The following is a 26,023-nucleotide window of genomic DNA, read 5'->3' on the forward strand; positions in this document are numbered from 1 at the left end:
TGGGGTGGGGGAAGGTACGGGGATGGGGAGAGGTGCCCGGAGGGGGTGGGAGGAGCCGAGGGAAGAGGAGGCTCCAGACAGGGGTGGAGAGGTGAGTCCCGGGCGGGGGGTGCCGGCAGAATCTGGGGAGGCCGGGAAGAGACGGCGGAACAAGGACCGGGCTACAGTCCCAGGGCCGGCGTCTCTCCGGCTCGCCCCGGGGCGAAAGCGCCCTGCCCTGCCTAGACTCCTGAATTGCACCCGTGTCAGCGCCGCCCTCTGGGAGCCAAGAGCGTCAAGGGCCCGCCGGTTCTCTGGGACACAGGACCGCTCGCACAGGGGGCGGGGTTGATGCCGAGGCCAGCAGCGGGTCGACCTCGGGACTCCCCTTGGCCGTTAACGGGCAGCACCCGCGAGTGTGGTTGGAAGTGACAGAGGCGGGTCTCCCAGCGGCGCCGCGGATGCTCCTCTGTTTCCAAGGCGACGCACTGCACGTTAAAGACGTGTGTCTCCATGGCAACCAGGAAGTGGAGCAGAAAACGGAGGACTGCTGGGAAGCTGCAGTGGGACTCTGGATTCTGAGCTTGCGGGTGGAGCGGGAGGGGAGGGGACGCTGCAGTGGCCTCAGCTGAGGCTGAAAGAGCGTGTGGCAGCAATGTTTAATAGGGAAGCATGAGAGAGCAGTTTGCTGCATAAATCCTCAGGTCGGGGAGACAACTTCCCTCCCCTAGTCTGGGTAGTAGACACCGAGCGAGACTACCTTGGAAGATTTTCACCTGCCCGCAATCCATTCCCTGAGAATGGCGTTACAGCCGAGTCCTGCTTCTCTGTCCTCCCGCAGGAAAGCAGAGAGGGTAGAGAGCCCGATGCTATTACCCAGACTTGAGCTGGGGTGCGCCGGCGCCCTGGAGCCGGCCCCGCCCGGCCTTAGCGGTGCAAATGCGCAGGAGGGCATTACGGAGCTTTCCGTCACTCCCTTCTGTTTTTGCAGTAAATCAGCCCTCACTGTAGATGAGATGGTATCGAAGCCGAGAAAAGATGGAATTCCCTCTCATATGAGACCCAATCGCTCCTACCCAGGGCACTGGAGGCTCTTTCAGGACGGTGAGGCAAAGTGCTTCAGTTTTGAGAAAGAAAGCTCCGTAAGAATAGAGATTTTTGTCTCCTCCGTGTCCTCCAGCACGGAATCCCCAGCACTTAAAATAGAACCTGGCTTATAGTAAGTAAATGCTCAGTACATTTGTTAAATGATCGCTTTAACAAGGACCACTGTGTCCCATTCCCTTGTCCAGAACTCTCCAGCTCACAGGTAGTGGATTTTAGGAGGCCTGAATTCAATTTTGTTTCGGCCATTTATTAGTTCAGAGACCTTGAATAAATCGTTTTTCTCATCTGTTAGTGGATCGGACTGGATAATATTTGGTAATATTATTTCTAACTCTGAGTAACACTGCGTCCGCTCACAGTTGAAAAGGGTAAACTGTAGACAATGTGGGGAACGGATGGCGGGAAAGCCCGGCGGTGTGGGGGGATTATGTAAGGGTAATTCCCTGTCCCCAGGCCCAGCGTCCAGGTACAGACATGCACTGAGTGTCTCAACCTTTGTGACAACTCCTTTCTCTTTTTGAGGAGTGGAGTGGGAAAGGAGGAGGAGGAAGAAAAGTTGAATTTAATATATTTACAGATGACTTCAGATTGAAAAGCAAACAATACCTGGGCAGCAGCATACTAATAATGACCTTAATAAATTGGAGAAGCCAAGTGATCAGAAACCAGAAATGAAGTTCACAAGAAGAAATAAATCTGGGGAAGAAAAATGATGTAACACTTCAAGATGGGGAAGAGCTGGGTTTGGGTGAGTGTTTTGTATACTAGTGGTTCAGTGATAGCAGATGGGTTACTTTGAGGTTTCCTTTGTTGCATACTCTAGTGATGAGGGGTGGGGCTGGCCCAGAGAAACTTTGCTGGCACTAAAGAACTTTTTGACTTATTCCTTGTCTTACTGCTATTAAAATAGAAATAAGTAAAAAAAAAAAAAAAAAAGGAAGAAGCAGGCAAGTATCCTAAACAGTAGAATGTTTAATCTAAGGCATTGTTAGTATAATAAAGTATTATAAAACCCTTATAAAATTGATATTCCAAAACAAATGTATGAACAAATTTTAAAAACCTATTTATGTTCTATATATTGTATTTTCTATGATTCAATCTTATTTGCTTGCTCATTCTGTCTTTCTTTCATTCCACAAACTTATGACTCTCACCTTGGTTATCATCCCCACCTCTACCATGTGCCCCACAGGGTATTCTTAAAGCTGAGGAGAAGACAGAAATGCTTTTCTTTGGTTTCCCAAAGCACAGCCAAAGTGCACTGTTATCCACAAAAACAGACTTTACCGAAAAGGAACTGTAAGAAAGCTAGAAATATACAAGACATACAAAAACAACAATAACTGAGCTTACACAGCATGAGTTTCTGATCATACTATAGCAACCATATTCTTAGGGCTTATGGGTTCAACCCTGTGTGTGTGTGTTAGTTGCTCAGTCATGTCCAACTCTTTGCGACCCCATGGCCTGTAGCCTGCAAGGTTCCTCTGTCTATGGAATTCTCCAAGCAAGAATACTGGAATGGGTTGCCATTTCCTTCTCCAGGGTTCAACCCTACTGTTCATCTCTCCCTGGAGGCCTTTGCTATAGTCAGAAAAAAAAAAAAAAAAAACTGGCATGATTTTCAAATTTTTGCCTAGATCTGTTGCTTCACATCTCTTGACCAGCACTTCATATGGATGATTTCACCTTGCTAGCTCCCTCACTCTTCAGAGAGGTCCTTGCCTTCTACCTACAAAGACTAACCCTGTCCCCAATACAGGGCCTTGCACATTAGCCTTAACCTTACATTAAATGCAGTCCCCATACATAGGACCTGGGTTATGCCATCATACAAGGCCCTTTGCCACTATTGTTGAGGATACCATGTATGTCAAGGCTTTCAGCATAAGATTACATCATGCTGCTCAGAGACGCTGGCATGAGGTCTGCTGAGAGTTCGGGGGGTCTGAGCCTAGAGGGAGGGGAAATTACTGGAGAAGCACAAAAGAACATGGGAAACAGTGCAGAGATCAAGGGGTGTGGCTGATCCAGTCAAGTTCCAGGTCAGGTATTTGACAGCCAAGGGTAGGTGGGATCTGGGGGTGTGGACTAGTCACAGGACTTGAACATACAAGGAGACAATTGGTGCCTCAGATTCAGAACCAGATAATTTTAGGAATTCTGTGGGAAGTTGACCTAAAGGGAAATAGGAGAAGGGTCTAGTCTCAGAAAAGCAAGGGGGCAGATGCAGAGAGTGGAGCAGAGCCTCAGTCAGCTGGCTGGGTTACGGAACTGAGCTCTCTGGAAGTCAGTGGCCTGGGGTTTGTTGAGTGGGTCCATCCCCAAGCTGAATGGGTACTCTGGCCACATCACTGGAGTATTCACACACAGCAAGAAAACAAAAACCCTTGTGCACTCTTCTCTGCTTCCCGCCTTTTTCTTGTCCTCTGGGAATCAGCTGTTCCCAGAATCAGCTGGGAATCAGCTGAGAATTAGCTGTTCTATTTCTTCATCCCAATCTCATCAGACTATGGGGGGAAGAGACTCCATGCTGTATCAGTAAAAAGTCCCCATCAGGTACATCTAGTTCCAAGCTTTGAATTCTCACTAAACCTGTGATTCTTAGTAGTCTCTGCCATTTTCCTCTGTCTGCTATCTTGTATATCTCCAGTCTTTATTTTATATAACTTGTGTACTTTTTGTACTATAAATCCAGCAGTCATAATGAAGCTGCTAGCTTGACTCAGATCTAGAATGATGGTCAAAGTCAAGGAACAGCTGACTCCTGCACCACAGTTCTGCAATCCCAGACAGTGCTCCCCAAATGTAAATTTTATGAAGCTGAGTTGCCCTGCAGCCCATCTCAGCATGATACCACATTCAAAAGAAACACATCTAATAACCAAAAAGAATTAAAAAGCAATTGAGATTTTTATTATGGTCTCTGGAAAAACTCTAAAGGGGTTTACATTCTTAGCACAGAGAAAAACATCTTAAACTTCTCTTCCCTCCTGCTCTATTCATCTTGCTCACATGACCATAGCTGCTGCTACCCTTCTCTCTCCTTTCTCCCCAAACACCTCCAAACTTCCACTCAAGCCCGGCCCTTGCTTTTTCACTCCCCTGCCCCCTTTACTTCTTGAGCGTATTCCTTTTCTCTTCTGCAAGAAGTTCCTTGTCCTTTTCAGCTCTTTTGATTCTGTCTCTCAATCCCCTGATCTGCACAGGTACCAGGAGCCCCAGCTGTCAATGACAGGGGTCTCCTTCCAAGAGGATAAGAAAGATCAAGAGACTGAGAATACTCACATTGTTGTGGATTTTGTCTGTCACATAGACTAAATTTTCTCAGCATGAGAGAGTCGTTTGCCTGGTGTTACAGCCAACGTGCTTTCCTGATCTCCTCCACACTTGTACAGAGGAAATGGGCATGATCATTTGCAAGAATCCTAAACCATATGAGCCTCTGACTGAAGGGAGAGGGGTCCAACTGTGATGTCCCTACTGTCACAGACATGGTCATGAGGTGACATACACAGATACACACAGTCACACTAAAGGCCTGAGCTAGACTTTCAGTTGCTTGCTTTGTGCCTTCAACCTAATTTTAGGAATCCCAAAAGTCACCCCTCCCCATTTCTTTCTCACCCGTATTAACTTTACTCAGAGCAAAAATTCCAGGGGAACTTTCTAAATTCTCACACAGTTTGCAGTACCACTGAAAATAACCTGTCATTTCAGTTAAACCCTGCTTGGCTGGTTTTCTTCATTGTCCACTGCAACAGCTTCTCTTGTATCAACACTTGCAAAGGCTTTTTCACCTTTCGGTGCATGTTTAGTTATTTATCCTGTACCAGGCTAGACCTGACTAGTTCTAGTCCAGGTTTCACCAGGCAATTGGCCATAGATACAGACATTCCAAGATGACCTCTGGTGCAGGGTCTCATGTACCCTCTTCATGCATCCTCTCCATGTATCTTCTACCCCCAGAAAGTTGCCCATAGCTTAGGGCCTGGTTTGTCCCCGGGTCAGTATCCTTATCAGGCATGAATAGCGTTGCATCACCTGAGAACACCCACAGTTTCTGGTACCATGGTGCAATTTTTCTTGGCAAATTGCCTCTCCCAGAATATCAGTCAAATTTACAGGAACTTATGTCCAAGTGTTTGGACAGGGTATGGACTATGGTATGTCTACTTCTGACTTCTTTTCCATTTAAAGAATTCTTAGAAATTGACTTATGCAAACTTCCAGTTCCCTTCTCACCTGTCATATCTTTCTACCTCTGACTTCTCTTCCATTTAAAGAATTCTTAGAAATTGACTTATGCAAACTTCCAGTTCCCTTCTCACCTGTCATATCTTTCTACCTCTGACTTCTCTTCCATTTAAAGAATTCTTAGAAATTGACTTATGCAAACTTCCAGTTCCCTTCTCACCTGTCATATCTTTCTACCTCTGACTTCTCTTCCATTTAAAGAATTCTTAGAAATTGACTTATGCAAACTTCCAGTTCCCTTCTCACCTGTCATATCTTTCTACCTCTGACTTCTCTTCCATTTAAAGAATTCTTAGAAATTGACTTATGCAAACTTCCAGTTCCCTTCTCACCTGTCATATCTTTCTACCTCTGACTTCTCTTCCATTTAAAGAATTCTTATAAATTGACTTATGCAAACTTCCAGGTCCCTTCTTACCTCTCATATCTTGAGAAAGTCTGTAGACAATTTATCCAAAAATGTTCAGGTCTCACTCTTACTAATGCCTCTACTTATGCTCTCTCCAGATTTCTCAGAAGCCCTAAAAGTACAATTGAAAGTGGTTCCTACCACTTCCCTCTTGCTTTGAGGTGGTATTCTGAGGGCCAACAAGGCACTGCCAGCTGCACTAGTAGAGCACCCACTGAGAGGGTGCACTATGGTTCTATTCAACACGCATAACTACACTAGTATTTGTGATTGTGTCATGAACAGGGTCCCCTAAATGTAATCCACATCTTCAAAGGACCACAATGGTGCTGCACCTTAGGCAGAAGTGAGGAGAAGGGCCCTTTCTCCAACTTTTTCACTGAGGCCCTGAAGCCTCTGGTTTAAGAAGTCTTACAGGAAACCAGCTCTATCTTCTGTGGTCAACCACACACTCAGTTTATAGATGCAGTGCCTGTTTTGTTTGTTTCAAGGCACAAGGATCCCCTTCATTCTAGAACTCTCTAGTCCCTCTGCTTTATACGTCTCCACAGCCATTAACATCCGTGATACTGTATTTTTATTTGTTTGTTTATTTATATATTTATTTATTGTCTTTCACCTCCCACTAGGTGTGAAGTGAAAGATCCCTAAAGAGCCATTAGGGCAGAGGTTTGGTTTTGCTCACGGCCTGGTACCTGGGAGGTGCTCAATAAATATGTGTTGAATAGATGAATGAATGAATCCATACCTAGAAAAATAAACATCTCCCTTAAGGACACCTAGCCTGCAGAGCTCCAACTCTGCCTTATCTTAGAGAGCAGGTTATCTATGATTTCAGCCATCTACTTCTATGATCTATGGCTTATGTTCACACAATTCAATGGCTCTTTTAGTGGCTTTCCTTGAATAAAGGAATACTTACTATAAGACACATGGAAGTCCCCACCTCTTGCAAAACAGAAAAGTACTTGTAACTTTGAAATAAGAATTACCATATAGCCAGCCACCCACTGGAATCCCCAGTGGCATATTCTGCCACCATCCCCATCAGAGTCTCAAAGGTTGGGGCCAAGTTTTAGTCCAATGTCAAGGTCAGAGGATTGCATGCTCTCCCCTCCCCTCAAATGTTTGAGAATGGAATGATGCCAAGCCTGCATCCTGTATGTCACAGAGAAGTCCTGATTTATACTTTTATTCTATTAGAGACAGCCTTCAAAAAAGTACCCTGCCAATGGTTATAAGATTGGTAGCTAACTGAGAAAGGATATTATTACTATGCTGTAAAGATTACTATGCTGTAAAGTTAGGGTTTCTCTTCCCTTTGAGTTCCTGAGCTGATAGACTAGTAATTTAGTGTAATGTTAGCCCAGGGTACTTTATACTATAAAAAAAAAAATTGAGGCCTTTTTGTCCTCTCCTTATCCCATCCTTACTTATGTTATAAAAACAAAACAAGCAAAAACTCTCCACATTGACCAAATATATAAGACATATAAAGATCAGTTTTTCCAGGATAGTAAAATCAAATTAAAAACCAAACATCAAACATAGATCAGAAAAGCAATATTCCAGGAATTGAGGTTAGTCTTCAATCAATATTAGTAGGACAATTTCAATAACAACTTGCTGTTCTCAACAGTGTTATCTAGGTCTCTAAGAAGCAGAGGGCAGTTTCACTGGTAATTGCCCAGATCAAATGCATTAATCTGGAACTCAGTTCCCCTCAGAGGGCGATCCTGAGTCACATATCTAATCTCCCGTTCATCACATCTCATCTATCACCATATCACACACACTTCCAGGTGCCTCATATTTTATTAAAAATCAATTCCAGCTTACCAGGGACATTAGTGGCTTTTGCTTTTCAACAGAACAATGAGTACCATCTGAGACACTTGCAGGTGTGAAAGACAATAAACTGCCCACAATTTTACATTATTAGATCATTGAAATCACTGGTGTTTCCATTGTAATGAGATCTCTGGGACATAAGGTCTCTCTGCTTCATGCTTGTGGGTTTTTATTAGTGTTTCGGGGGCATTCTTTTCATAAAAAGAGTAATTAAGGAGACAGATTCTAAGGAGATGGAGATGGAGCATGGAATGATACCAGGGCTATAATTTGAGTCTAAGGTCTAAGGGAATAAAGGAAATAATCAACAGAGATGAGAGACAAGGAAAAGCTAGGAGAGCCTCAACAAATTTTAAACTCTGAAACCAGCACAGTGGATAGAGGGCAGCATCACCCCCTGATTCTACTATGAGGACAAGAAGCAAAATGAAGTATTTAAGCAAAATTTTTAGAGCACTTTTTTGAGAGTGCCAGATAAGTGAGAGAAAGGAGCTTGAATTTCCTTTCTAGGAGGACTTTAAAACTGGGAGAGTCTTACTTGTCTGAGTTTAGCTTGGAAAGAAATTGGTTTATTTACCCTTAAGACCAGTTCTATGATATTTTGGCACCCCACTGCCCACATTTGAACCACAAACCCAAAGCTTAAAGAATCCTGAAGTGACTGTGTATATTTCAAAATAAGATGTTCAGTAGTCTCTGATCCCATAGACCCTTCTCTAGTCCATTTCCTCCTCCCCTTTTCAATAGGCAGGGCCATCGTTCAGGCCCTGGTTATCTCATTCCTGGAGGAATGTGAGAGTTCCACTTTCAGCCTTTCCTCTGGCCCTCCCTTCATTTCTTCCTGCACATCATAGCATTTAGATAAATCTACCTTAAATTCAGGTTTGAGCCTTTTTTTCACAGCTTAAATATTCCCTAGACTTCCCATAGCTTCCAGCCTCTTTCCCACTCCTTTCTGCCTCACAGCTTGCCTTCTCGAAGCACATACGCCTAGCACGCTTTCATTCCTCCCTACCGCATTCATGCTGCTCTCTAAGTTTCCTCATCCTTTTTTCTCTTTCCTTTTCCTTTGGGCCTTTATTAATTGTGAAAATATAATGCAAATATATAAAAGTAAATAAACCTAACACATAAAATTTAGTGAATAAAGGCAATAAATGCACAATCATTCTCTCCAGGTCAGGAAATAAGAGTACTGCAGTCATCTTTCCTCCCCATCCCAGTGTACCTCATTGCTATGCTGAAGTCAAAACTCTCCCTCCTGTGAGAAACCACTATCTTGATTGCCATGATAATAATTGTCTTGCTTTTCTCTATAGTTTCTCACATATTTATACATTGCTAAACAATATAGTGTAATTCTGCCTGATTTTGAACATTATATGGATGGAATCACGATGAATTTATTCATTCACTTGAACTTTATATGAATGGAACCATACATTTTATTGTTTTGTGTCTTGCTTCTTTTTCACAACATTTGTCAAAGTCATCAGCATTTTGGGGATACCTGTGCTTTGTTCATATTTGTTGTTCTACCGCATGAATATGCTGCGATGTATTTATCTATATTCTACTGCTGTGTTCTACTACTGGAGAAGGAAATGGCAACCCACTCCAGTGTTCTTGCCTGGAGAATCCCAGGGACAGGGGAGCCTGGTGGACTGCCATCTATGGGGTCTCACAAAGTCGGACACGACTGAAGCGACTTAGCAGCAGCAGCAGCAGCAGCAGCATGTTCTACTATTGGTGGACATTTCCATTGTTTTAAAATTTAGGCTATTATTGGCTGAATATTTTAGTACATATCTTATGGTGCATATAAAATTTTTTTTGTAAAGTGTATGCATACAGATGGACTTGCTGAATCACAAGATATGAGCTTCACTCTATTAGAAAATATCAAATTGTTTTCAAAAGCAGTTTTAATAGTTTCCACTCCACTAGCAGGATGAAAGATCACATTACTCCACAATCTCTCCAACATTAGGTATTGTCAGACTTTTAATTATAAATTTCTCTCTAATATAGTAATCCCAAGTGTCTAGACAGTGCCTGGCTCATAGTATGCATGCATTAAATATTTGTTGAATAAACTAGTATTTCTTAATTTCCAAACATAGGAATTTTGTGGTTATCTTTATATTAATAGCTTAACTCCATTGTAGTTAAAGAAACTTTCCTGTTCAATATCAATCTTTGGAAATTTGTTGGAATTTGTCTAATAGACAAGTTGTTTGTAATTGTTATATATATGCATCAAGGAAGAATATATGTTTTGTGTTTGTTGGATGCAAAGTTTAAAGACATCCATTATCACAAAATTTAGAACAAATTTATAAAATGTTTATTAAAATTTTTATACCCTAAGTGATTTTTCTATACATACTACAAATTACTAAAAAGAGGCTTTTATAATCTTCTACTACATTTGTGAATTTATCTTTCTGATAAATGTTTTGTAGTTCTGATAATTTTTGCTTTATATATTCTAGTGCTGTGCTGTAATTTAAAAATTTATCGTATTTTCCTGGTGACTTGAACAGTTTTCATTATTGGGCAGTTTTCTTATTCACCACTAATGCTTTTGCCTTAAAATAACTGATATGAATATAGCCATATCAGCTTTCTTTTGAATTGGGTGCATGATTTCTCCTTTTTCATTACTTTCAACTTTCAAAGTTTTAAGCGTATTTCTAATAGCTAGCATATTTTGTTTCATTTTGCTTTTTGTCCATTTTGTCAGCCTTTTCTTTTATCTAGCTCATTTAGTGCAGTTATATTTAGTATTAATAATTTGGATTTAAACCAAATTTGTGGATTTATCTATTTCTCATTTCTGTTGGGTTTTGCTTCCTATATTTTGAAGTTATTTTATTAGATGTTTAACAGTTTAGGATTGTTATGTCCTTTTGCTGAATTGACCACTAAAATCATTACAAAATGGCCTTTCTTTATTTCTAGTAAAATTCATCGCTCTTTACTTAGTTCAATATTCAGGGAGCCACTTCAGCTTTTCTTTTTAGTGTTTGCATGCTATATACTTTCCATTTCTTTTCTTTTGTCATGTCTGTGCCTTTACATTTTACGTAGCTTTCTTATAGACAGAAAGTACTTGAGTTTTACTTTTTATCCAACCCTACCATCTCTACCCTTTAATTGGAATGTTTAGATCATTTATACTTATTATAACTGTTAATAGAATGGGTTTCAGTCTATCATTTGCTGTTTTGTTTTCTATTTGTCTTATCTTTTCTTTGTTTCTTTTTCCTTATTTCCATTCCAATGTTTAAGCAAACCTTAAAATTATTTTTTTTACCTTGGGTTTTGGCTTTTTAGTTCTTGCTTTTCTCTTTGTTTTGTTTTGTTGTTAATGCTTTAGAGCAGTTCTTTTCCAATAGAATTTTCTGTGAAGATGGAATTCTATATCTGCATTGTTGGGTATGGTAACCACTAGCCACATATAACTATTCAAGACTTGAAGTATAGTTAGTATGACTATGGAACTGATTTTTAAATTTTTATTAATTTTAATAGCCACGTGTGGCAAGCGGCTGTTGTATTAGACTGTGTTATTCAAGAGTTTACAATATACATCCTTAACTTGTCACAATGTAAGAACCTTACAATAACATACTTTCATTTTCTCCTTTTTGGTTTTGTTGTCACACATATTACTTCTAAATAAGTTAAAAACCTGAATGCACTTTATTTTTACTTTAATCATTTACCTTCTTAAAATAATAAAATTTGAGAAAAATATTTTAAAATACTTTACCTAGTATTTATCAATTTTTGCATGGTCTATTCTTTTATATTGATCCAAATTTTCATGTTATTTTTTTTCTGCCTGAAGAACTTCATTTAGCATTTCATCTGTTTGTTTAAAATGGTCTTTATTTCATCTTTATGTGTGAAAGAGATTTTCTCTGGGTAAAAAATTCTGGGTTGACCCTTGTCTTCACCTTGTGTAGCTTTTTTAAGAACTCTGTGGTTGCTATTTCCTTTGTTCTTCTGTAGTTGGGGGATGGCAAACTTTCATGTAAAGTTTCAGGTAGTCTTTTAGGTTTTTGCAAGCCCTATAGTCTCTCTTGAAACTACTCAACTCTGTCTTTGTAGAACAGAAGCAACCATAGTGAATATACAAATGAGTGCACTGGGGCTGTATTCCAACTAAACTTTGTTTACAGAAACAAGAGGTGAATCAAATTTGACCCATGGCCATGGTTTGCCTATCCTGCTCAGTATGTAATTTGGTCTCTGGCATATCTTTATCCTTGGTTTTTAGCAGTTTGATTATGATGTACCTTGGCCTTGTTTTCTTTAAAGCTTTTTATGCCTGGCTTTCACTGACCTTTCAAATTTTGAGTTTTTTAGTCATCATTTCTTTATATACTTGTATAGTTCCTAGCTCTTCTGGGGCTTCCCAGGTGGTGCTAGTGATAAAGAACCCAGCTGCCAATGCAGGAGACATAAGAGTGAGTGAGGTGAGTGAGTTCAGTCCCTGGGTTGGGAAGATCCCCTGGAGGAGAGCATGGCAACTCCATGTATTCTTGCCTGGAGAATCCCAGGGACAGAGGAGCCTGGCAGGCCACGGTCCACAGTGTTGCAAAGAGTCAAACATGACTGAAGTGACAACATGCAGGCACAGCTCTTCTGAAACTTCAGTTACATGTATGTTAAACTACTTGCTATATCTCACAGATCACTTTTGCTCTGATCCTTTCTTTTTCAATATTTTTTTCCCTCTGCTTCATTTTGAATAGTTTCTATTTCTATGTCTTTAAGTTCTCTAATCTTTTCTTCTATAGCCCATAATTGTTGTATTTCCCTCGTGAAATTTTAAAATTTTATTCATTTTTAGAATTTGATAATCTTCATTTTACTCAATATTAAACTTTAAAATGTGTGCTAAATTATCAAAATATTACTTTGACTCACAATAATATTATACATATTTAAACTCAGCACAATTACAAAATAAAACTGTTTACTTAAACAATAGGATTCTCCTCTAATAAAAATAACTTTAAATAAAAGGTCAACCTCAAACTTTTGTTACTGTTTCACTCTTTGGCCTCCATTGTCCAGAAACAGGTACATTTCAACTCATTTCTTTAATGGATATTTTGCAACAACTTTCTGAAGTTTTCCAATTCTTTCATATTTGTAGAAATTCTTCCAAATGCATTAGACAATGATACTATTTCCTGTTAATTTGGATGAATTTCATACATGGGCCCACTTTCTGGTGTATTTGCTATCAATGTCTCTCAAAACAAGACCTTTAAGGCAGTGCCCAAACCCTGAGTCTGAATATTCTCCACAGTCAACATTTAAACCAGCCAACACAATCCATAATTTTGGAAACATCTCTAAACTGTGTCCTAAAATGTGCCTATAATTAGCTTGCCTCTTAAAAAAAATGAATTCCATAAAATTAAAAAAAAATGTTTTTACTTTATTAAATATTTCCAAGACTAATTTTTGAATCTTGTTGTCAGAAACTTAAACTTCATTTTCAGTGAACAGTTGGAAATCTGGGTGCCCAGTGGATAGTAGCATTTTAGATAATGGCCTTAATTCTTTTAAGTAAGGAAAATACATGTTCTTAGGCTTTCTTGTCCTTCAGTCAAAATTCCATCACACCCACTGGTGAAATTCTGCAGTGTGTCCCCATTTTCCAAACAGCTATCTTGTAAAAGCTCTCTCACACTCAAACACACATTATTGCTTGCATGTAGTCCAGATATGTCTGAAGTACACCACTATTTTACACAAAGACCTTCTAGCCATCTGTGAAAAATGTTCTCTTCACGTTTCCCTTGCCTAGAAGCCAAAATATTTAAGTATCTTTCATTGTCTGTGACTTTATTTTCTTCATAAACAATGATATTCCCTACCTTTCAAGCACCTGGTCCCTTCTCACTATGTAATGTTTAGGACTAAGAACAATCTACATATTCAGTGCCAACCTATCATAGTCAGCTGATATGTCATCAGCTTCACAGAGGCTGTCTGAGGAATCATCATACTTGACCCACTGAAGAACAGTTTTCTGTGTTTCCTCACGTAGAGATTCACCCCAAACTCCATGTTACTCAGCGTGTTCATATCTTGAGTGAGCTTATTGGCTTCTTCAGAATACCTGTATCTTGTGGATTTAATTTAACCTTAATTAAAACACTAAATTTTAATGTTTAATTTAACATTTGTATTACTTCTTATATTGAACTTATTTGCTTTATCCTATAGCATACACAAAAGTGTCTCACAATGCCAATATTAGTACTAACAAAAAAACTGCAAAATGAAGTTTAAGAGTTTAGTTCTTAGAATATGACCCACTGAAGAAGGACAAATTCCTATGTTCGAAGGTCAATTGAAATCTTTGTTTTTGGTTATGTTACCAATATTATACACATTTAGGTCTCTTTTGTTTGTTTTCAGTTTTAGGGCTTGCCCTTTTTTTCTGTTTTGTTTAATTTACTTTTTGAATATGTTAAATAATTACATGATTCTAAAGTCAAAACTACATTAAAAATACACTCAGAGGAGTCCCCCTTCCACCCCTATCCCCTTATCCTAGTTCCCCCATCACCTTCTATGAATAAATATTTTCATTAGTTTCTGGTTAATCTTTCCAAAGTTTCATTTTATTCAAAGGATAGTTACTATACACATTGTTCTGCCCTTCATCTCACATAAAACATGAGATGATTATTCTATAGCAACATATAAAAATATTTGTTGTATATATAACATATATAATGTACATTATACATATATGTGTACTATATATGTATAATTATTATATAATGTATCATATATATACATTATATATAATGCATACATAAATATATGTGTATAATGTTTACAGCTTCATAGTATTCCATTGTGTACCATAGCTTATTCAGATCCCCACTATTGATAGTATTTGTGACATTTCTAGGATTTTTACCATTAAAAATAATGCCACAATGACTAACCTTGTGCATGTATTATTTCAAGTTTGTGCAGAGGTACTTTTAGTATGAGCACTATGTGTGCGAGTATACTCAGTTGTGTCCAGCTCTTTGTGACCCCATGGACTGTAGCCTGCCAGGCTCCTCTGTCCATGGAATTTTCCAGGCAAGAATACTGGAGTGGGTTGCCATTTCGTACTCCAGGGGATCTTCCTAACCCAGGGATCAAACTCCTGTCTCTCACGTCTCCTGCATTGGCAGGCAGATTCTTACCACTGTGCCACTTTCAAGATGGATTTCTTAAAAACGTGATTGCTAGGTTAAAGGGTGAATGCATCTATTTGCAATTTTGGTAGATAATACAAAACTCCCTATAAAATAGATAACTAATAATGACCTGCTCTACAGCACAGGGAACTCTTCTCAACACTCAGTAAATGACCTATATAGGAAAATAATTTTTTTTAAAAAAGAGTGTGTATGTATATATATATATATCTGATTGCCGTACAGCAGAAACTAACATAACATTGTAAATCAGCTATACTCCAATAAAAAGTTATGAAAAATAGGAAATTCCCCTCCTTAAGGGCTGTACAGTCTACACTTTTCACCAGTAGCATGTCAGTGTCTTTTTCCCTAAAGCTTTGGCAACAAATTGTTCTCTCAAATTTTTGGATTTTTGCTAGCACAGCAAGAAATTCTATCCCAATGTAATTTGCTTTTCTTTTTTGAATGAGTTGACTGTGTTTTACTATTTCAAGAGCCACTTGCATGAATCTTTTTAAACTATCAGTTTATGTCTTGTGCTCATTTTTCTACTGGACTTATGTCTCTTTTTTTAGGTCTTCCCTGTAGCTCAAATGGTAAAGAATCTGCCTGCAATGCAGGAGACCCAGGTTTGATCCCTGGGTCGGGAAGATCCTCTGGAGAAGGGAATGGCAATCCACTCCAATACTCTTGCCTGGAGCATCTCCTGGACAGAGGAGCCTGGCGGGCTACAGTCTGTAGGATTGCAGAGAGTCAGACACGACTGAGCGACTAACACTACGCTATGTCTTTTTATTTCTAGAACACCTTTATATATTAGGGAGATTAACTTTTTCTATAATAGAGTTGTGAATATTTTGTCCGGTGAATTCTTTGTTTTTGATCTTACAGTATTTGGGCCATGAAATTTTAAAAAACTGTGTGTAAGGAAATATATCAAGTATTTTATTGATTCTAGATTTTGAGTCATATGAATGCTTTCCCCACTACCCCCATGGGTATATATACTGAAATCTACACGTTTTCTTCTATAACTTGTACAGTTTCCAATTTTGTTGTGTTTAATTAAGTGATCCATGTGGAGTTTATCTTGGTGTGCAGTATAAGCTACAGATACAAGTTTATCTTTTCCCAAATGATACAGAATTGTCTCAGCAACACTTATTTGAGTCCATTTTTCATTATTTTGAAGCATATAATACATTTATTCTTGGATTGGTGCCTAGACTTTATATCATGTTCCCCTGGTGTCTGTCTATTTATGCACCAGTTCTACATCCTTTTAAGTATGAAGGCTTTACAGTGTTTTACATGTCTAGTAAGACTGGCCCCTCCTCATTGCTCTTCTTTTCAAGGTTTCCCTGGCAGTTTTTGTTTATTTTTTCACAGGAGCATAAGCATCCATTTTGCTAACTAAAAAACAAAAATCTTGTTGACATTTTTATTGACATTATATTAAATTTATGAATTCACTTAAGGTGTGTCTTTCACTGGCTTGAGTCCACTTTTGTGTCTTTGGGGAGTATTATAAAATTTTTCTCATATATTTTTACATATTTCTTCTTAACTTCATTCCTATGAGTTTTGTAACTATGGTTGCTATTAAATGGGATGTGAATATTCTCTGCTATGGTACCTTCTAACTGGCTAACTGGTTCTTCCCTGTTTCCATGAAGCTTACTGACTTGTGCAAACTGCCTTTATGTCCTGCTATCTTACTGAATCATCTTTTGGTTTGCAGCAGCTTTTCCATTTCATTTTCTAGACACATCATCAGATTATCTACAACTCTCATACATTTAATTGCTTTCTTTGTAACAAGGCTGCGGCAAATACCTTTAAAACCATGTTTGATGTTATAGTAGTTGTGGATAGCCTCGTTTTGTTTTAGACATTAGTATGAATGCTGCTGGTGTTTTCCCATGAAAATAGTAAGATAAGCAAGAGATGAGCAAGATAAGCAGCAGTTGGTAAGCACGAGACCTTGTGATGCTAAGAAAATAGTCTTTTACTTCTCGTTTGAAAGTTACTTTTACTAGGAATACATCTTGAATTTTCTCAAATATTTTTCCAGCACTTTGGTGATAATTGCAAGATCTTTTCTTCATATATATAATAACATTTTAAAACATATTAATATATTTCCTAACATTGAACCCTATTTATATTCCTAAAGCAGCTGACCCTTGGTCATGACATTCCATGCTGTTTGATTCCATTTGGTAATGTTTTACTTAGGCTATTTGCATTGATATTCATAAATGAAATCAGTGTGTCGTTTTCCCTTTTGTACAATCTTCATCAAATTCTGGTTCCAATGTTACATTTATTTCTTTAAAGAATTTTTGAAGTTTGTCCTTCTGTGGTTTGGAATAGAATTGAGGTTATAAGTCTTTTACTCAAAAACATAGAGAACAAACCAGTGAGGATAGGGAAGCTGGTAGAGACAAGATAGTGGTAGGAGATCAAGAGCTACTATGTATAAAATAAATAAGCTACAAGGATACACTGTACAGCATACGGAATATAGCCAATATAATCACTTTAAATGGAATATAATCTGTGAAAATATTGAGTCACAATGTTGTGCACTTGAATCTCATATAATATTGTAAATTAACTATTATTCAATTAAAAATAAAATACAGGTCCTTAAAGAATCCCCTTTTAACCCATCTTGGATACTTTTAGGAAGTCTTTTAAAAAATATTCTATCTGGGATTTTAATTGTTTTCAGAGGGATGACTGGTCTAAATAAGCAATTACTTCTTTTTCCTGAGGAAAAACTCCCACCTGCCTTTACCATATTCTACTGCTTCTAATCTTTCACGAGTGTTCAGTTATCATCTTTAAGAAGTCTCTGAATACCCCCAACCCCAGGGTTATGCTAAGCTGCCTCTTTTCTGGGTTTCTTCTGGACATTGTTCCTTCTTGCAAAGCTACATTATATTGAAGTAATCTATTAGTGGTATCATTATTTTCTGTGAGCCGAACGTTTCTTGCAGATGAGGGTCCTGTATGGGCTTCAACTTTTTCACTTCCAGGGTCTAGTGTTAAACACAGTGGCTGATATACAGTAGGAGTCTCAGTAAATATTTGATAAACTGATCTTTAATCAGATTCTCCCAACACTCCCATACACACTCACCACACATAACCTGCTTATTCTTCAGTTCCTATCTTTGTAAACAGCTCCTCAATTCATTCATGAGCTCATAGCGAAACTCTAGGACTCATTCTTGGCAAGCTGTAACCACTCCAATCCAGCTTGTAGTCAATCACCAAGTTCTATCAATTCTGACCTTAAAATATTTCAAATGAACCCACTCCTCTCCCTTCCTGTGGCCACTACTCTGGTTCAACTTCCCATCATTTCTTGCCTGCATCTCTTAATTGTTCTTTTCTCTATCTTACTCCCTACTCTGTTCCTTCTGTAATCCATTCTTCATTATAAAATCAAAGTAATTCTTTAGAAGCACAGCTGTGATCATGTCACTTGCGCAAAATCTATCCATAGCCTCCTATTCTTTGGGGATAAAGTTTAGACTCCTTCACATGTCCCACAAACCCTGCCTGGTCTGCAGCATTTGCACCTTTCTAGCCTCAACTTGTGCCCCAGCCTACTTATTATGACCTCTTTGGTTTCTTCCAACTTCCTAAGCTCTTTCCCTCTTCTAAATCTTTGAATTCTCTTTTCCATTTGCTGGAAGGCCCACTCCCTACACCTCCTCCCCACTTTTCATCTGGCTATATCCATCTATCTTCCAGGTCACAGGGAAGTTTTCCTTACTCTCCCTGTATGACTGAGGTCTTCTATTGAAAGTCATATTATCCTCCACACTTTTCCTCTATGTAACTTATTACTATTGTCATTATTTAGGCATTCAGGTGATTTTTTAACATTCATTTCTCACACTAGGCTATAATTCCCATAGAGACAATGAACATGTTGACCTTATTTTCAGCTGTATCTTCAGCATCTATTATAACAAACAGCAAAGTAATAGGGTTAAATAAGTATTTGTTGAATGAACAGATGAAGGAAGGAAGGAAGGGGGGAAAACCTATTAATTACTGAACTCTGAGTTAAGAAGCCTGAAGGAACAAATGCTCTATTTGCCCTCCAGGGGGAGACATACTCCTACTAGAAGTAGCACAGGCCTGAAGACGGCTCAAAAGTATGAGATTAACCATAAATTGTTTCGCAACCCCCTAAAACTGATTCAGAGAGTCCAGTCATTTCCTTGCTAGTTGGATTCTCCAGATCAGTATGAACCACCCACTGAAACCAAGCAAGTGGGCATTTCCTCTGTTAACTTCCTTCCCCTGAAGGATTTTAAAAATTCTCCTGCTGGAGTTTGTCTACTCCTGTCTTGGTTTGCTAGGAAATCTACCTGCGCACAATCTTGGAAAATCTTCTCCCTGGAGGAGGAAATGATAACCCACTCCAGTATTCTTGCCTGGGAAATCCTATGGACAGAGGAACCTGGCGGGTTACAGTTCATGGAGTCACTAAGAGTCGGACACAAATGAATGACTAAACACAGCACCTTTGTAATTTGAATATTATCATTAAAATTGTGACTTGTATTTTTACTTTAGCATTTTTTCAAAATCCTTCAGGCAGTCTTTCTTTATAAAGTCTCAAAATTAGCAAAATCATTCCTATACTGGAAAATATTGGTAATCTGTAGGTTCAAAAAAATAATAAAATATTGACGAAAAGCTGATTTAAAAAACAGTGATTCATAAATTTCCCTAAGCCTTGGAGAAATTTAAAAGGAAAAAGGAGAAACAAAGTTTGAATACTGAGAGCACGTCTGCCTTTGAGCAATCCTGAAAGAAGCCTTGTTTAATCCTGATGACACGTCTTGGGGAACTACCCCTGCTGCACATTAATGCTGTTCTTTTCCTCCCTGAACTACTTTCTCTAGGACAAGGTTTGTAAAAAGTTTCATGAGGTTTACATTATACCTCTCCAAACTTTTTTTTTCTATTTCAAAAATCTTTCAACTTTCCTTGTAAATGCACCACTGACTTCTTTCTCAAGGTCAGGGACCAGTACATAGAGGCATTCTGCTACCCCAGGCTTTGATAAATTGGTTCACTTAGTTCAATTCCGTTTGCATTTATCCACTACCCCAAACCACTGCACGTTTGGGGCTGTGCTGTGGGGAGAGGTGAGTGCAGGAAGTCTAACTGCCTGCAGTAGAGGTGCTTACAGTGTAACTGTGGGAACCAGACATTTGGTAACCTCCTTGAACAAATACAAAGGTGACATAGATAAGGACCAATATTTATATAGTTTACAAAACCACTTTTCACAAATATGACCTAAGTTTTATAAAATTAACTGTTGGGGTAGGTGTTGTTACCCTCATCCTATTGTTCAATCATCAATAAGTTGAGGCTTAGGTGTGTAACTTGCTTAGACAAATAAGGTAAATAGAGCTACTATTAGAACTGGAACCCTGGTCCCTATGGTATTTTCGTGGATATTTCTTTATTTCTAAATTAAGGAATACACTACAAGTGATAACCCCTAAAATTAAAGAAATTCAAAATAGAGAAAAATGCACTATTATACTAATGAAAGACAGCTATTTTTCCCAACTAGTCTGACCTTTGGATCTTACTTTTTCACTCTACATTGTAAATTTTGACAGATGCCCTCTCTTTCCTTTACTCTTAGGGTCTCTCAAACTTCCTTTTGGTTCTTTTCCTTTGGTGATATGAAAAAGCTTCTTTGGAAGGAATCTCTTCTTACTTAACTCACCTTTCTCTAGGAAGCGTGTCAGGAAAACTTTTGTCTCAATATTTGCGAAACAGCCCCTGAAAAAGGATGAGGCCTTTTTAGACAAAAGAGTTATTGATGCGTTCTGGCCAGAAGCCAGAAAACTGTTGTGAAAGGCCTCATGTTACCACTTAGAGAAGTGGCAGGGCAGAATTCCTCTCCTCCAAGAATTGCCACTCTAGAGGACTGCACTCAGAAGGAAAGGGTTTGGAGCCAGCTGGTGAAAAAAAAGGAGTTTTTCACTCCAAAAATAAACTGCACAAAAAGCTCATGGCTGTTAAGTTGATGCAGTGCTCAAGGAGCAAGACATCAAGATCTGCAAGCTTAATGGCATCTATCCATGGAGACTGGATGCTGATACATGCTGAACGGTGATAGCAGCAATTACTACAAGCAAAACATCATTATCAAATTTCAAGTTCAAGTTTATGCCAAGGTCTGAAAATAGGATCACTGGTTGTACTGTCAGTCAACATCATCTAATGAAGACTTCTTCAAAACAGAACTAGAACTAGCAAAGGTGAGAAGAAAAAATAAAAGTCTTATGAGAGATACAAAATATTTTTTTTTAAAAACTCAGGGCATCACTTGTCATCAAAGCATGAAGATCAGAAATAACAAACTGAAATTTATAGAGATAGAGTTGGGATATTGAATGCAAGATTCATGGGATATTATCCAAATGCCAGTTTAATTTTTTAATTTTTAAAATTAATTTTTATTAAAGTTAGTTGATTTACAATGTTGCATTAGTTTCTGCTGTACACCAAAGTGAATCAGCTATACATGTACATATACCAGTCTAATTTTTTTACTTTTGCTATCTTTTAAAAAGATTTATTTGGAGGGGATAATTTTCTCATGCCCCTAAATGAAAAATTGAGCAGATTCTCTGACTTTTTGGCTTATTCTTTAATAATGTACAGTATTTTAAGTAATGGCCACTTTAAGTTAAAAAAAGAGAGAGAAAGAGAGAGTCGATTTAGTAATTAGAATGTTTCTAGTCCAAGATGGCAATCAAATCTTTCAGTCTTCATTCTAAGATGCTACTGTAAGCCCTCTTCCCCTCTCTCCCATGTAAGTCCTGCCTTCAGCTTTCTCCTCAACTTGCCTCCTTCTCCACTGCTGCTGCTGCTGCTGCTAAGTCGCTTCAGTCGTGTCCGACTCTGTGCGACCCCATAGACGTTCTCCACTAGCTAACTGCTATTTGATCTGCTGTGTGAAAGTGGAAGGAGGCAGGACAGCTAAGGGGATAGGGAAGTTCTGTTTTGATTGGTCTATACAACTGGGTCTGACAGATGGGTGTTTTTGTGCTTTTAGAGGTTCTTTGGAGATTCCCATCATTAGAGACCTCTTCCTTGAGTGCCTTTGGTCTAGACAGACATAAGTGTTTGCCTACAACAACCTCTGTAGATTCTAGGATTCCTGTGTTCATCTCTAGCTTCTGCTCACTGGGTACCTCTACGCCTCTAGTCAAGTCTTTTGAATGGGCCAGCAGGCCTAATGCTGACTGTCCTCTGCGTGGCCCACATCAGGTCCAGGACAACATGTGCACATTTGTCATCTCTACCTAATCTGGGAGTGCTGGTGAATCCCAGGGCAGTCACCTCTAGTTTATGGCCACTGCCTTCTTTAATTTATATACAAGAGTCAGTGCAATTCTCTGTGTTTTACAACTAGGAAAAACAATTCCCAAACTCTTGGGTTCCACAGAGCGCCTCTTTAGGCTTGAGAAGATGTAGCACCAGCACTACCTCATTCTGGGTGCAACAGGAGCAGGATTTGAACAAAACAAACACAAGAAACCTCTCCACAGACCCTCTTTCTCTATGCTGTCTTGATCTTACCAAGAAGTAGAACTGTCCTTCAACATCAACTTTGTACATAAAATTTTAGTTGAAATATGGTGATCTTTAATTGCCACTGACTATTCTCAATCCTTGATAACAAGGAAATGTGTCTTTGTATCTCTGTCCTCCCTGCATTGCTGAGCTCAGAGCCTGGAACAAAGTAGGTGCCCGATAAATGTTTGCTGAATATATGAATGAAAGGGTCTGAAACCCAACTTTGATTTTGCAGTGGATTCTCAGAGACTCTATAACATAGAGTCTTTTGTACATGTATTTCATACATCTATAAAATAATACATATGGATGGGCTATTTTTCACTCCCTTGAATACTAAGCATCCCTAATTTATATGATGCTTGGTGTTTCCCAGAATCTGTATACTTTAGCATTTAGCAACCAAGAAATTTTAATGAATGAGATAATGACCAGGGGAAATTTTCATCTTTTTTTAAGGAAGAAATGGATACATAAAATGAGATTGTTCAGGTTTTTAGAAAACTTATGGGGTGTCAAGTCAAACCTCAGAAAAGATTTCTCCTAAAGCTGTGGGTACTATGGATATTGTTTGAGTGGTTTATTTCAAAACCCTAAAGCTGGACAAAACAACAAAGAAACATAAAAAATAGATTTAAAATACCTAGCAAAAATGTTAATGTGTCCTGGCAGATGGGTACTGTCTTTCTTGTAAGATGCTTTTAGAGGTTCTTAAACATAGGTAATGCTATAAAGAGTTCATCATTCTATTCGACTTAGCTTTTTTGTATGCTTGATCATTTTCATAATACAAATAACATTTAAAAATGAAAGCTTGGAAACAGCAGACTTTATCCTGTTTTGGAAAGTAGGTAAAACTATTTTTTAAAAAAAGACAAAAATGGAACAGAAACTATATAGATTTTGCCATCTTATAATTAAGGTTTCACGGGTCAGATTAATACACACCTGCCAATGCAGGAGACATAAGAGACTCGGGTTTGATCTCTGGGTTGGGAAGATCCCCTCGAGCAGGGCATGGCAACACTCTCCTTCTCCAGTATTCTCGCCTGGAGAATCTCCATGGACAGAGGAGCCTGGTGGGCTACAGTCCATGTTAAGTTGCTTCAGTTCAGTTGAGTCACTCAGTCATGTCTGACTCTTTGCGACCCCATGAATTGCAGCACACCAGGCCTCCCTGTCCATCACCAACTCCAGGAGTTCACCCAAACTCACGTGCATGGAGTCGGTGATGCCATCCAGCTATCTCATCCTCTGTCGTTCCCTTCTCCTCCTGCCCCCAATCCCTCCCAGCATCAGGGTCTTTTCCAATGAGTCAACTCTTCCCATGAGGTGGCCAAAATGTTGGAGTTTCAGCCTCAGCATCAGTCCTTCCATGAACACCCAGGACTGGTCTCCTTTAGGATGGACTGGTTGGATCTCCTTGCAGTCCAAGGGACTCTCAAGAGTCTTCTCCAACACCACAGTTCAAAAGCGTCAATTCTTCGGCGCTCAGCTTTCTTCACAGTCCAACTCTCACGTCCATACATGACTATTGGAAAAACCATAGCCTTGACTAGATGGACCTTTGTTGGCAAAGTAATGTCTCTGCTTTTTAATATGCTATCTAAGTTAGTGATAACTTTCCTTCCTAGGAGTAAGCGTCTTTTAATTTCATGGCTGCAATCACCATCTGCAGTGATTTTCAAGCCCAAGAAAATAAAGTCTGACACTGTTTCCACTGTTTCCCCATCTATTTGCCATGAAGTGATGGGACCAGATACATGATCTTAGTTTTCTGAATGTTGAGCTTTAAGCCAACTTTTTCGCTCTCCTCTTCCACTTTCTTCAAGAGGCTTTTTAGTTCCTCTTCACTTTCTTCCATAAGGGTGGTGTCATCTGCGTATCTGAGATTATTGATATTTCTCCCAGCAATCTTGATTCCAGCTTGTGCTTCTTCCAGTCCAGTGTTTCTCATGATATACTCTGCATGGAAGTTAAATAAGCAGGGTGACAATATACAGCCTTGATGTACTCCTTTTTCTATTTGGAACCAGTCTGTTGTTCCATGTCCAGTTCTAACTGTTGCTTCCTGACCTGCATAATCTCATTCAATTTCCTTGAAACTTTCTCAAGTAAACATACGAATTAAAAACAATGTAGTTAATATATGGCTACAGTTTCAAGTCAATTCCCCAGACTCACTCCCAAACAGTGGAGAAGGAAATGGCATCCCACTCCAGTATTCTTGCCTGGGAAATCCCATGAACAGAGGAGCTTGGCAGGCTACAGTCCATGGGGTTGCAAGAGTTGGACACAACTTAGCAACTAAACCACCACCACTCCCAATCAGAGGGCTACACCTAAACCCCTCTTCCACAGAGCTGCCAATAACCAAGTCTTCCCAGATGGCTCAACTGGTAAAGAATCCGCCTGCAATGCAGGAGACACACCTAGACACCAGTTCCTGCCAGGAGACACACCTAGACCCCAGTTCTATCCCCAGGTAAGGAAGATCCCCTGGAGGAGGACATGGCAACCCTCTCCAATACTCTTGCCTGGAGCAGACACGATGGAAGTGACTTAGGATGCACGCCAACGACCAAAGCAGCCTTTAGTCCCAGAGTCTGGAATTGGTGGCTTGCAAGTTGAATGTTCCCTCTAAAACTTTTCTTTAAAACAAATATTGCCAACATTTGCAATTCACATTTTTTAAATCTAGGTTTCATCTCCTTTTGAAAAACTTAACTGTCTCACCATAGCAGAGTGGTAGGAGGTGGGGGACACATTCCTGCCCAGAAAAATTATTTTTGAGTTTGGAACTCAGGAGCCTCGCTGAACCTTTCCAGTTCACCATTTCCTCACCGATAAACAGAACTTTCTGGGCCCTGCTTCACTCTCAAACTGGTAAAGTACTGTTTCTCTGAGCAAGCTTTGGGGAGTGGCTGAAGGGTAGATACAGCACTTAAGTCTGCCTGTGTGGTCTGCTTCACTCTGTGCATGGACCACTACGTGCCGCTGGCTTTGAAATGTTTGTTTTGCACGGAAAATTCTTCACTCGGAGGTGTCAGCATCTCTGGTTGGGAAAGGTTAATGTTAAGCATGTACATCTTTTTTCAGCCCTCAACATTTGGACTAGTACTCCTCGAGTGCTTGTTTATCTTTAATATAGAGAGTGGACAATGCTCGGAGAAGCATAAATGCGTTCCAATATTTTATGAAAAATGCTGGAAGTCTCTTATTTGCCAAAGATACTTCTCACTAACAGCTTAGTCTCCAAACCAATAGAATCAGTGTCCCAAGTTTGGGAATAATCTGGAAAAGGGGTGTTCAGGTCCGATTATCAGATGGGGACAGTAGGACGCAGAGGAGGGTTCGGATGAACTTGTTGCAAGCCTGGTCCACGTAGGCACAACACCCGCCAGAGTGGGGCCAACAGCCAGCAGCTGATGAGCTCCTTGCCCACCACCGCCACAGACTGACCCCGCAGCTGCTGCCGAAAGCGCCACATTGCGCCTGCGCAAAGGCTTTGCCGCGGCTAGAAAGTAAACTGATTAAACCCCGG

General features: G+C 39.4%; 1 pseudogene; it reads right to left on the reverse strand.

The window, feature by feature from the left end:
* Positions 1-12,723: 12,723 nt before the first annotated feature.
* LOC104986856 lies at positions 12,724-25,969 on the reverse strand (annotated as a pseudogene).
* Between the last annotated feature and the right edge of the window lie 54 nt (positions 25,970-26,023).

The sequence above is a fragment of the Bison bison genome, unplaced genomic scaffold (genome assembly GCF_000754665.1).
Source record: "Bison bison bison isolate TAMUID 2011002044 unplaced genomic scaffold, Bison_UMD1.0 scf7180017864077, whole genome shotgun sequence".
Lineage (NCBI taxonomy): Eukaryota > Metazoa > Chordata > Mammalia > Artiodactyla > Bovidae > Bison > Bison bison.